The sequence below is a fragment of the Callorhinus ursinus genome, unplaced genomic scaffold (genome assembly GCF_003265705.2).
Source record: "Callorhinus ursinus isolate GAN/ISIS: 27379988/994484 unplaced genomic scaffold, GSC_fseal_2.0 scaffold11, whole genome shotgun sequence".
In the NCBI taxonomy this organism is placed as follows: Eukaryota; Metazoa; Chordata; class Mammalia; order Carnivora; family Otariidae; genus Callorhinus; species Callorhinus ursinus.
Window position 1 is genome coordinate 44,024,475 of NW_027397073.1, and position 13,759 is coordinate 44,038,233.

Consider the following 13,759-nt stretch of genomic DNA (forward strand, 5'->3'; position numbering starts at 1 on the left):
GATCTCTAATGCAAAAGATAAAATTACTTGGCCTCATATACTCCTTGTCTACCATGTTTATAATTTTCCCATTCCCGATCTAAACACCATATGGTAATGCAATTCCATCACCCTTCAAGTCACTTTCGTTGAAATCACTGCTATGTCCTTATATTTTAGAAAATTGCAAACATTGCAATTACATTATAGGTATCGCAAACTTTAAACTCATAGAGGAAACCAAGGATGTTGAATACGGTAGACTATGGGATTCTGCAAGTCTAGATTGCATGAAAATTGTGAGGTTCAAGACTGAGTGGGGCTCAATGAGGTTCAGTCTGCATAAATAAAAATTTAAATATCTTTCCTTTTAATTTTTAGATTTTTTTACTATCTGTTATGGGCTGAATTGTGTCCCCCTCCAAATTCATATGTTGAAGCCCTAACACCCAGGACCTCAGAAGATGACTGTATTTGGAAATAGGGCCTTTAAAAGGTAATTAAATCAGGGTTGGCCCTCATCTAATATGACTGGTGTCCCTAAAGAAGAGGATCTTGAGACACAGATAGGTACAGAAGGAAGACCATGTGAAGACATAGGGAGAAGACAGCCATTTATAAGCCAAAGAGAAAGGCCTCAGAAGCAATCAACAGCCCTTTGATCTCAGACTTCTAGCCTCCAGAATTGTAAGAAAATAAATATCTGTTGTTTAAGCCACCCAGTCTGTGGTTCTTGGGTATGGCAATACTAACCAACATACCCCCTATCATGTCTCTTACAATTTTAAGCTTATAAATTTCCTACATAACTTTAGGATGTATTTTCTCCCATTAATTATGTTGCCTCTAAGGGTTTTGGACAGCCCAGGATTTTATCACATGATTAAAACAACAGCAAAATAGTGAAAAGGATCCCAAATACCAGGAACACGGCCAGCATTCTCCGGGCAATGAGCTAAGACCTGCTGTTTCTTGTCATCAGAGAGTCTGTGGGATCCACTTCATGGGTTGAAGTTCCAGCTGGGTACTTTTCTTTAACAAATAGTAAAACCAAGCAAGTCCCTGAGATTGCTGTTCTTTCAAGGTGTAAATGTCCAGGGAGGTCTGCAATTCTGGTAGGAATGCCAATGATAAAAATTGAAGAGACCTCCAGAAATCTTCCTGCCAGAGAACACTTTTGCCAAATGAAAGATTCATTCATAATCTTATGCAAAAACCTCACCAGAGTTGATTATAGGACAGATCCTGAATTGCATCATACACTTACAGGATGATTTATAATTCGCCTTAAAAGATGTAAGCTAGAAACTTGCTATATTGTATGTGTGGTTGTATGTGTAACGTGGACATAAGGGTCCTCACATTGAGATAAATAAGCTAATTATCTCGACACACCTACAGGTGGGCCCACATTGAGAACTCTGCTCAAGGAGAAATCATTCTATTTTAAAAGATGTTCCTATCCATGAAACAATAATACAACCTTTGTATTAATTCAAACTATTGTTTATTCACATTTGTTACCGATAAATATAAATCTATGTTTAAAACCCCTCAGTGGCTTCACCCGATAAATATAAATCCATGTTTAAAACCCCTCAGTGGCTTCTCCCTGCACATAAAGAAAGTGTGAATACCTTACCATGTCCCACAGCCGTCCATGAACTGGGCCCTCCTACTTCTTTAGCCTCAGTTCATGATGTCTCACCTGCCACAGTCCATTTGGCTTCCTTTCTATTCCCTAACCACACCCAACTCTCTTTCACCTCAGGGCTTTTGCATGTGCTAATCCTTCTGCCAGGAACACTGTTCCCTTGTCTTTGGGCTCTGTTTCCTCCTAATCTTTAAGGACTCAGCTCAAATAGTATCTCTTTTCCTGAAACTCGGCACCCTCTTTCCCCTATTATCTATCATATAATCCTGGTTGTTTCCTTCATGGAAACTTCCAGTCTTTATGTAGCATATTTGTTTATTTTGTGTGTGTGCTTAGTGCCCTTTTCCTACTAGAGTGTAAACAGCATGGAGGTGGAGATCACATTTTTCTTGTTTTATCCGCTGATCCCCAGAAGCAATTGTAGGCCTGAGGAGGGTGCTTAATAAATATTTGGTAAATAAATGGGGGCGCCTGGGTGGCTCAGTCATTAAGTGTCTGCCTTCGGCTCAGGTCATGATCCCAGGGTCCTGGGATCAAGCCCCGCATCAGGGTCTCTGCTCGGCGGCAAGCCTGCTTCTCCCTCTCCCACTCCCCCTGCTGGTGTTCCCTCTCTCGCTGTGTCTCTCTCTGTCAAATAAATAATTAAAATCTTTAAAAAAATATTTGATAAATAAATGAACAAGAGATGTGATTTTCATATATGCAATATTATATAATCCTTGATGCTGTCAATCTTAGCCCATTTTCCTTAAAATATTTCTCATTTTTAAAAAAATCTTGAAGTTACACCTTAAATAGTGCTAGATTATTTGGTCTTTCCCATGGATCTCATTTTAAGTCTAATTTGATCCTGCCAATAAATAAATCATGCTTGCCTACAGTGTGCCAGGAACTTGATGTGACTGTTGTTTTCATTATCTTTCCATTTCCTATAGTTTCCTGAGATTATGCAGCTCAGAATTGGGCAGAACAACTGGTAAGAATCTTCCTAGGATTAGCCTACCCTCAACAGGTTTCTCTGTAAATTGGAGATAACAATGCCAAACCTCCACACCTCTAATCCTGTTGGTGTTGTAGTTCTGTTTTCATTGACTTACGTTCCTAGCAACAATTTACATGTGTACAGTGGATAAAAGTCATAAATGATGATGCCACATCTTACTTAGTCCTCTACTGTACTTTCCTGCAGAGGAAGAAAGATATGGCAGGAAAGACATGGTTTGAGAACAATCGTTTTTGTCATGCACGTCCAATTTAAATTTTAAAACAAAGTTTAAAAGAGGCCAGTTTAATCCACTAATGTGGCTATCTAAGGTAGGCAATGGTGCCTATAAATATTTGCTAGTTCTTGCCATCTACAGACATGCTTTCTAAATATTTCAGGAAAAATAGAAATCGCAAACACTTGCCTTTTCCTTTCCTTCCCATCTCAATGCGTTTTCATTGTTTGTAAAGATCATTTCTCTGCTGCGCTCCGTTCATCTTGGAAGCTACAGTCATTCATGTGTTCACCACCCATGGTAATTCGTTATGGTTGAAAGTAATACCATAATAAAGCATTTAATATGAAGGGTGATTTAAAAGCTTATTCATAGCTAAGGAGTGCCTGTTAAACATTCAATTCTTATGCTTTAATTCCTGGTATTCACCATATTTACAGTAGTCAAATTGGGACATACTTGTTTCTACATCCTGATGTCAAACCTTTGCTCTCCTTTTTGCTTCTTCATCACACTGAAACACGTTTCACTTTTCTCTCCCATGGAAGTCTCCAGTCAGCTTAACAGCAGGCATGGACAAACTCCTAAGCTGGGAAAGATATTCGCACTTCTAACCCAGAGGTATAGACAGTGTTCAGAAGACAATATACTGGCATTTACTCCTTTGTTTTCAACGATGGTTGAAAAAAAAATAACAGGAGAGTTCTATAGTTTCAGGACATTTGCATAATGTGTAAGTGATTTAGTACTTCATGAGGTGTAGTCAAACGTGTCTGAAAAATGCAGATTGAACATCTATGTGCAGACTCGTTGAACAGTGCCTCCAATCAAAATGAAAATAAAATATAAGAGGCATATCAACTGTGATGTTGTGAAAGCTTCTAAAATTGTCATTCACATTGAGAAATTACATGAAATCAATAACTATGCTACAGATTTACTCTGTGCAGGGAGGATGTTTCAAAATAATATAGGTATTTTGAAATTAAGAAATAAAGTGCTCGGCACAGTGGCTAGAACATGGAACACAAACCAAGAGAAGAGAGAAGAAGATGAAGCTCAAAAGAGATCTCGAGGTAAAAGCGATATCATTATCTTGGAGGTATTTTTAATATTTTACTAATTAAGTCATAAATGCTTAAATCTATGATTCCCCATGAACTTAAATATGATAATTTTTGGAGGGAGTTGGGTAAAGACACATTTCTCCTTGAAAAGTGTGTTCTTGGATGGCAATGTGTGTTAATAAATATATTGAAGGATGGACTTTAGCAAGAGATTGTATCCAGAACTTGTTCACTTTTACCTTAATACCTAAGGTTCAAGTTGCTTTCACAGTTACAAACCAGAAATAGTATCCTTTTTTTCAGTCTTTCAAGTTTTAAATTCCACTGTCATTACCTCTCACAAATACAAAAACAAGAAGGTAAATATCTAATAGGTATTAACTTCTTTCTGTTCCTCTTTTCTAAGAACTGGGAAAGAATTTTTTTAATTCCTTTTTTTAATGAAAGAGGGAAAAAAAGACTTTTGAATAAACCATATAGGCAAATAGTGTTTAGAATAACCTTGCCTTGACATAGATTCAGATGCAAATAACTAACTAGGTAACTTGAGTCTAATGATCCCTGAATTTGTTCTGTTTTTAGCTATTTTGAGTATCAACTTTACAAAGTAATATTTGTAATAGCTTGCTGATATTATATACTAAATTTTATGAGGCTACCAAATCTAAGATTTCTTAAATCTTACACTAATTTTTCATCTTATACATCAGTTTTCAAAAATCATTAATTTACTTTCAGTTTTAAAAAAAAATCCTCCTGGGGCGCCTGGGTGGCTCAGATGGTTGGGCGTCTGCCTTCGGCTCAGGTCATGATCCCAGCTTCCTGGGATCAAGCCCCACATTGGGCTCCTGGCTCAGCGGGGAGCCTGCTTCTCCCTCTCCCTCTGCCTCTCCCCCGTTCATGCTCTCTCTATCTCTGTGTCTCAAATGAATAAATAAAATCTTAAAAAATCAATCAATCAATCAATCAATCCTCCTGTTAACAATACACATTCTGAATGAACACTCAACGAAAAGTCTTCAGAAAGGCTGGAACAGTCACCAGGGTCTGCATCCCTTAGGGCTACAATGATATTAGATTTGGTGAGGTGAATCATATATCACAAATACTCCCAGCGCTGGACAAGGAAATATTTCATTGCATGGGCGGGGTGGATTTAGAATTACTCTCTGCCCTCAAATGCCATATTTTATCTTAGGATATATCATTGACATACTCTCTTGATTTCATCAAATCTCTTAAAAGCTTGCTTGCTTTTTCCATCTCTTTCAAACACACACTTACATGCACACACACATTCACAGACATCTTTGAATAGAAACCATATAAAGAGATTTTGATTTTTCCTTTTCTTTTCTGCCAGCCACTCTTCCCTTTTTTTTCTGTCTGCTTAGCATTTCTAAATTTAATGATATGTGATTCGGATCCACTAGTTACCTTATTAAAAGGGACCACATTTTATTAATTTTTGTATCCAAGGCACCAATATGGAGTGCCCCCACTGACTAGACAGCCATGCTTGGTGAATTAATTAGTAAAATATTTCTCAAGGAAGGCTCCATCACTCAGTCTTTCCTAGATCCTGTTGAAACATACAGTATGGCAGGCCTCTCATCAATTCAGACCATTGCAAATTATTTTTTATTTTCACTTAGGGCCTTGAAGTCATCTGTCAATATCTTGATGACCCATTTCGGAACCTGAACCCACTTCAGAAAATAAAAAATGTGTGTATCCACATATTATTTTAGAGAAAAGTTTTGCTTTTTTTTTTTGTAAGTTATTCACATGAAATTTTGGCTATTTCAATCACCTATCAAAAATCATCAAAGATGCAAAACATCATTTCTTTATACAGGCGTATTTATATTTCCACCTTATTTAAATTTCCAATCTAGGTTTTTCTATACAGAAACATGATATTATAAAGTTTTCATAAAATTTCATTGCTTAAGACTATTTGGAAAGGTTTTGACTTTTGTTAGTTTTTAAAGGAAATTCAGATTTGCTCAGTTTAAGAAATGACATACATAACTTCCCTAGTGACTTTGGTTTTCCTAAAATAACTGCAAGCAGTTCTTATTCAATCAACCAATCAATACATATTTATTGATCTGCTCTATTTACCAAGACTATTAGGTGCTGACTATTCTAATTTATTTGACCTTGAATCATTGCTTTATTTGGGCAGCAGATATATAATAATGATGGCAACACATCTTATTTCTTTTTATTTATTTAGAATTATCTTTCAGTTTCTTTGTTTGACCAACATCTTTTTTTTTTCATATAAAGGTTTTCATTCTTTAGGGATCATAGTTCTTCCTCATTTACTATTAATCCTGTGCTTTTTTCATGTACATTCTCTTTTTTTTATATTTTTCTGAATATTTAATTTGTGCTTTACTTATATATATATATCTGATACTTGATATTTTTAATTTTTAAGAAAATAATCTCTTCTCTAAAAAAATGTTAAAGATAGAGCTCCCAGAACCAAATCCCTTTTCTTTTTTCAACCCATTGCATAATAATTTTAGGCTCCCTCAAATTGCAAGATTTACTCTACTGTAGTAGGAGGTAAATCATTATACTTCCAGACTTCTCAACTGTAAAATTTTAATGCTTTGTCCTTTGCCCTATTTATTCCTGATATGAAAATAGGACACTTTTCTCTTAAATTTCAGAGAGGAGGTTCGACTTTGTAAGATACCCACATTCTGCATCCTGTATATCAACTTCAGATAATCACTACTACATTTCTCTAGTAGGATCTCATTTTTGTTTTGTATTTCTTCTAATGAAAAAAAAAAGCTACACCAGCCTTTTATTTTCTGATCAGAATTTGCTTTGGATGTCACTATGCAGATAAACTGACGTGTGAAGTTGAATAATTATCTGAATGCGTTGATCAAAATAAGTGATCATGACCAGACATGGCAGAAGTTTTGAAGGTAGAAGGGTCCTTAGGGCCTGTCCAGTTCAATGACCTCAAGCACTACAGAAGATAAAACAGAGCCCAGGGAGAGGAGACTTGCCCATCTTCATAGTTTTCAATCCAGTTCTCCAGCACTCTTCTTTTTCACCTCCCTGGCTTAAGGTTTTTAAAAACCGTTTTAAACCTCTTTTTCCTTAATATTTTTTTAATTTTTATTTTTTCTCCCAGAAAAAGTTGGTCCAAGTGTCTTCTATCATCTACTGCATGAGTTCTGCTATTCTTCCCTTCTGGCTTAGTGGGAAAGCTTGTGTTTCCTCACTGTGAATCAACATAAATCATGTTCTTTCATTATTTTTCTTATTTTGCTCCTGCTGTACAGAGTAAGAGCAAGAGAAGTTCCTGTAGCTACTGGGCTATGCTCTATTGACTCATGTGAAAGTATTTCTTTCCAAGTAAACACATCTCTGCTTTCCTTCAGCAAAACAGCTGGAGACAAAAATAAGATGGTTTAAAGGTATTTGCAACCCCATATGACCTTGTATGTTGTGCTTAATGCATTTCTGTGAATTATTATTTTGACCGTTCATTAAGGCAAGTCATCATTGAGAAGCACATGGTTAAAGAAAAGCACAAACTCAAAAATACTAAGAGCTAATCCCATAACAGTGCTGTGTTCACACCTTAAAGTAGCTTTTTTGTACATATAGATAGCAGGAAAATATCCTTCCTTACTCTTTTCCTACCCTGCTACCCTTTTTTTCCCTACACACATTTTTCATAAAATATGAGCAGCTTGCTGGGCTCATCCTTCATACTATTAGTTGCATTTTTAAAGTCAAGTTTGACTGCATTTCTTATGCTTAGCCCAGTAATATCAGCCCTGTGATGGTGAAGCCTTCCTTCCACAAAAGCACTCATGATTTGATGCAGGAACTCCTTTTATGACTATAATTGTTACTAACCTACACATTAAATGATCAATGATCCAGAAGCTTCATACTTGCCCAGAAACAGTCAATAGTTAAACATTTCAAGGAATTCACAGAACTAAACAAAATTAATAGACTAGAGAATTTAGAAACATGCTGTGAACCAATGTTTCAGAAATAATTCACTATGTAAAAATTAAATTAGTTTAACTACAAAATTTTAAAAAAGGCAGTATTTTCATTTAACCATATAACTCCCAATTAAATGTCATGAGAAGATGCATCTTACCCTGATGCGTGGTATGCACTTTTCAGGTGATTCTTTGAACCTTTACTCATCAACCTTGGATATTAACAAAACTCAATTTTCTTAGTCATTAAAAATATTTTTAACGGCTTTGGACAGAGGATGAAGAGTAGAAGACAGTTCATACTTCTAAGTGTTTGATTTGGTATGATGGTAGATGAATGAAATAGATGCTTATCCAACAGCAGGCTGGCAATGCCTAGCAGCACATCAATCGAGCAAATTCAATCAGAGGTTGACCTGATCATGCCCAGTTTCCCCCACTGGCTACAAAAACTTTATGAATTTAAAAAAACAGAGTTATAATGATATTCTTGCTCAACTCCTTTATTCTGCGAAGGAGAAGGCACAGGTCACAGAAGTTGTATGACTTTCAGCAGCCAAGACGCAGAGTCCAGCTCTTTCTTCACTGCTCTATCTAATAATGGTTACAACTCCAAGATTTCATAGAATGTGGAATGACACCCCTAGGACCAAACTGAAAGCGACTAAGTTAAATTGGTTAATTCATTCAACAGCACTCATCAACCGCCTACCAGTCAAATACAGCTCAGGGACACCACCTTGTTTCTTTGAAAGTCCAACTGCAAGGAAAGAGGTTCATTCTAGTGGTGAGTAAGAACCTTCACTGCATGGAGGACAGACATAATCTGAGCTCAATATTAATAACAAACTAGCAGACATATACATTAAAAATAAAACTCTCATAACAGAAGAATCAGGCTCTGTTTCAAAGAGAGTGGCATTGGGCAAGCAACTCCTATTATAGTATTTCCTCAGTGAACCAAAGTTCCCTTCCAGCCACCCTCCCCATGTTACATGTTATTTCTAAGCCACCGGCAAGAATGAGACCTACTGAAAGTGCAGAAACTGGGTAACAGCTCAGTTTGAAAAATATATACATTCTAACGTAGCAGTGGGGTAGGTTTAGCCACTTACTACTTTTTTGAAACGTTTTTCTTTAGTTCATAAAAATTGCCTAAACCGCTGCCCAGTCAAGGGTTTTGTTCATTTTATTTGCTCTAGTTCAGTCAAATTGTTGCTAGCATGTTTGGAATGAAGCAAAAGAAATTCTAAGACTTTGGAGTCAATGTTGGCGATAACCTACTAACCTACTGACTAATCCTGCGGGTGTTTCTAGAACACCGGGGAAAGGAATCTGAGACGGGGCAGAGGTGAAGAGGGGAAGGGGAATTAGGAAAGGGCGAGGATAATTACTTCCTAAACCAAGACCGGGTGGTACTCGAGCCTCGGCCGCACCGGGGCCGGGAGGCAGCGCGAGAGGCCGGCGGGGGACAAGCCTGAAAGTCCGGGGATGAAGAGGGCGACGGCGGCGGCGGCGGCGGAGCGGCGGGCGGCGGGCGGCGGGGCGGGCGGCGCGCGGCAGGGGAGATAAAAGCGGGAGGCGGAGCCGCCGGGGCGGGCGGGGGCGCGGCGGCCGCGGCGGGAACGGAGCGCGAGCCGGAGCGGGCTCCGAGTCGAGGCGGCGCCGCAGCCTGCCGGGCGGACTGGCGAGGGCGAGCGCCGGGCTCCGCGCTGCCCCTGCTCCCCGCGCGCTGCCCCTGCTCCCCGCGCGCCGCGCCCGCTCCTGCGCACCCGACGGCCCGCGGCGGGGAGGAGTCCACCGAGTTTGCCCCGGAGCGCCGCGAAGTTTGCCGCGAAGCTCCGCTCCCGAAAAGGGGGACCAGCCGGCGGCCGCTGGCGAGGTGAGCACAGGGGCTGGGGGCGGGGGGGGGGGGGGGGGGGGGGGGCCGGGATTGCGGGGAGCGCTGAGCAGCCGCGGTAGAGGGGTCTGCGGGGGCGGGGAAGTGCATCCTCACCTTTTCAGGTACTTCGCCTCGGTCGACGGAGGGAGGCATCTTTCGTTTCCTCCTGACCCCGTCTTTCCCTCGCCCCTCACCCTCCGCCCATATTTGAACCCACTTCCGTTCACTCTACTGGACCTGCTCGGAGGGGACGGGGCGCAGGAGGAGGACGCGCGCCTGAACTTCACTACCTGTGCTGGGTTCCCGGGCCCGGCGGGGCGCCCGGGACTCCAGGATTCCGGTGCCAGCCCCCACTTGGCGCAAGCGGGGGTTGGCAGGACGACACCACAAGGCACAGTATTGAGTTTCGGATGCGGGTGTATCCGGTCCTCCGGCATGTTTGGCAGAAAGATGAGCATCTCTGCAGCGGTGCCTCTTTTGCATCGGCCTCAAACTCCGGGACCTTGCTAAAGCTCTGGCGAAGGCTGCGGACAATATAGGAGGGAAGTTGGGAGACTCGGAGCCTGGGCGGGGGGGGGGGGATCAGGCCTCCGCGAAGGGGTTGGGAGGCGTGATGTGGGGAGGAAAATTGAAGCGGGTTGGGGAGAGTAGGAACGGCGTGATTGTTTGGTTGCTGCTGTTACTTTCGCACGCTTACCCGCTCCCCTTCTGCCCCGTTTGAACATCCTATCAGCATATTTCTGTTAGAGGGCTAAAAGGTGTTCTGTTTGATGCCTGTCGGGAGTTATTTCCAACTAAGTTCACAGGTGCGAAGCCTGAGCCGCTGCTCCTCCTTGCTCCTCTCCGTGCGGTCCACCCCCAACTTCCCTCCCACAGGCAAACTGTTCCTGAATCGTTCCCAGGGTTATGAAAGGGATGGCAAGTAAATAGTACAGTTTGTGTTTGGGTTCGTGTGACTTTTCCCCCATTATGTTATCAGAACCAAATCAAAACACTGGAGATGTTTAATAAGACTCCCCTGCAGCAATTTTTACAGTAATTAAGAGTATTATTTACAGTGTTTATTTTTCAGCGCTTTAACTCCAAACATTGCATCAGTCTTTCTCTATGAAGCTCTATCTGCGCTGTCACTTTGCCACTGGGTTTAAAGGACAAGGGCTTCTTTTGGACTCACATATACACACCAAAAGACAGTGTGACAATATTCAATATTTATCTGTCTTCTTGATTCAGTGGTCTGGCACCTGCCAATTCCAGTACATAATCGTAACACCATATGCCTGTCTACCAAACTGAGGATAAGGAGAATGTTAACTGTTTTTCATGTGCAGGACTACCCTGGACTACCAGATTTTATTATTGCTTTAGGGGTTTTTAAGAGCTTCAGTCAAAGTGAATCAAATGTACAGAACACAATTACAATTCTACCCAGTGCATTCAAAAGGAATACAATTCCTGGACCCATAACTAGTTGACTAGTTATTGAAGAAAAATTAAAATCCTCTCATCACACAGAAAACATTTTGATTGAATATAGTCAATAAGAAATAGCACACATTGAATGCCCTGAGAAAGCAAGAAGAATTTTCCTTGTGCCTCATTTGAGTTTTGTCTCCTTTATTACAGTAGCATCCTCCAGAAAATGAGCACCTTGCTGATACATGTTGGTATGTACTGACTAAGCACCATATTTTTTAATACAGAGGCTTGGTGACAGTCCAAAAACATAAATGTTTTAAATCATTACCAACCATCTGTTCTCTCCCACTCACTTAAAGCACAGTCTTTTATTTCCACAGGTATCAAAACATACATCCTCATTTCATACATTTCCATGAATATCCCGATAGCTGCAGTGATATCTGAGATTGACCCAAGTTTGGTAACTGTTATGTTTGGCTTCTTACACTATAAGCTCCTCTCCTTTTATTTTCAATGAAAGAAGAAATCAAAAAAGTTTAAAGCCTTTGGCCAAAGCTGGTGTGTATACTCCAGTGAAATCTGATTGCTTTTTTTTTCCTCTCCACCTTTTTGTTACCAAACAGAAGCTGAGAATTAGTACAGCTGCAGGCTCCTCCTGATGACATTCTTTCCCTTTCTTCCTGGTCACAAGGGTAAAATTTGGTGCTCCGAAGCAGTGCATTAAACAGCCTCGTGACTCCAGAAAATTAGTGTGGTTCCAGAAGGATATAACTTCTTCCCAGGAAGAATTTACAAAATGGGAGGCTAACTTAATATTCCAAACCCCGGATGAAGTAGACTGAAGACTTTGTTTCCCACGCAGATGTTGGCTGTCGATATTGCATAGGATATGAGTAACATGCCTAGGTAGTATTCTTTATGTTTGTGTTTGGGTTGGACAAGTCTGTATGTAATCAACAGATAGATTCACACCCTTCATTTTGTTTATGTCATCATTAGAGCAATATTTGGGATTTTGAGTCTCCCTCTCCTTCCCCAATCCCAGAAAGCTTTCACATTTAGGGATGTTTGCTGTAGCTACAACTGCAATGCTAGGACGTTTGTCTCACTCAAAATTAAGTTGCATAATAAATACATTGTTCCTTCAGTGCAGCGAGAACACTGGGAAATTCTTTTTACTCAAATCCAGGTGTAATGTTCCAAAACACTTTCCTATTTTTGAGGAAAAAGATATTGGCAATCTAGCCCACACTTTGCAAATAATTGATACGTACTAGGTGAATATCAAGAACCAAAGAAAGGTGAGGTTTCTGCCTTCTGACCTGGTACACTGCACTATACTGCTTTTGCTTTGAAAGCTTAAGATTCTCCTTAGTTACTACCAGGATAACACTGAAGGGAATGAGCCCAAACTATAGACAATTTTGAAAGTTAAGTTGCCTTGAAAAATATGGTCTAATTTAAACCTTTGGAAATACATAAGGATGTGTTAGATCTTATTTTTCTGTATACTAAAAATGAATTATTGAGGGGAAACAGTTTCACTATGTATAGTAAGCCCTCTGAATTATTCATGTTAATGAGAAGAATAGAGGCAAAGATAATCCAAAATCATGGTTATTTAAAAAGTCATTTGTTTTTGTCTTTGGAACATATTACATGTTTGGTTTAGAAAAGATTTTCATTGTTGGGGGCAAGTTGCCTTTCTAATTATTTTGTTTTGTTTAGGTTAATTTTTAAATGAGCTTCTATACCTCACACACCAAAACCTATTTATAGGGAGGTGATACAGATGGGCAACCTGCCCAGAAACGAGCTGGGTGATGGAAATAAGCAAAGCTGGTATGGGAACTTTGCAGTGGAATATATGTCATTCACAGAAACATAATCAAGACTCGATTGTATACCTACTTAATGAATATGTTTTAAGAATTATACATGTTCCTGGAAAAAATAAAAGTCCTACAATCAAAATTTGAGAAATTCAATCCCACTTCACATGCAAGAGAGGTGATTAATATGTTTTTTTTTTTTTAATGATAGTGGACTACTTCTGAAAACCAAACAGGAATATTCTGATTGATAAATCTTACTAAACCGAATCTGTAAGCATGAGGTTTTACTAAAGCATACACATGTGTATGTGTTAAGGTGATAATCCTCAGCCTTCCCTAGGTACTTTCTAAAGAAGAAACAGCAAGACGCCACCAGAATAAGGGGTCTGGTCCATTTGACCTCTGTACCTATGCTCCAAATCAAAGTACATTGCATTGAAGAGACGCTCTCAAGTATCTATTGTTACTGTGGACCTGGTTAGAGAAAATAGTTGAAGTTCAGCAAGACTGGCAATTTAACAGATTTCTATTGTGTTTTTCAAAAGCTCTAGGGCAAAATTGGTTGTGGATGAAATAGTTACTTGAACAAGAAGTTGATTCACACCATAGTGCAGGCCGTTAAACACCTCGTTTGTAGTCACCGTTCAGTTGTATATACATTTTGTTGAATTTTTAGTTCTGTGGACTATTAGAAAACCTCTG

The 13,759-nt window shown here is 39.8% G+C and overlaps 1 protein-coding gene and 1 long non-coding RNA gene across 3 annotated transcripts in view; one reads left to right on the forward strand and one right to left on the reverse strand.

The window, feature by feature from the left end:
• Window positions 1-10,086, reverse strand: part of LOC141373746 (uncharacterized) — an 88,858-nt gene extending 78,772 nt beyond the window's left edge. The window contains exon 1 of the long non-coding RNA XR_012380064.1: window positions 9,915-10,086. This is a non-coding gene — a long non-coding RNA (uncharacterized lncRNA). The remainder of the gene's footprint in view (window positions 1-9,914) is intronic.
• The window catches only part of CHST9 (carbohydrate sulfotransferase 9), a 251,748-nt gene continuing 247,526 nt past the window's right edge, over window positions 9,538-13,759 (forward strand). Inside the window, exon 1 of one of the 2 annotated variants that reach the window (XM_025886848.2) lies at window positions 9,538-9,800. The gene's annotated coding sequence lies outside the window, so the exon portion shown is untranslated. Of the gene's footprint in view, window positions 9,801-11,446; window positions 11,468-13,759 lie in introns of those variants that run through there. The other variant, XM_073898377.1, reaches the window with a different exon arrangement.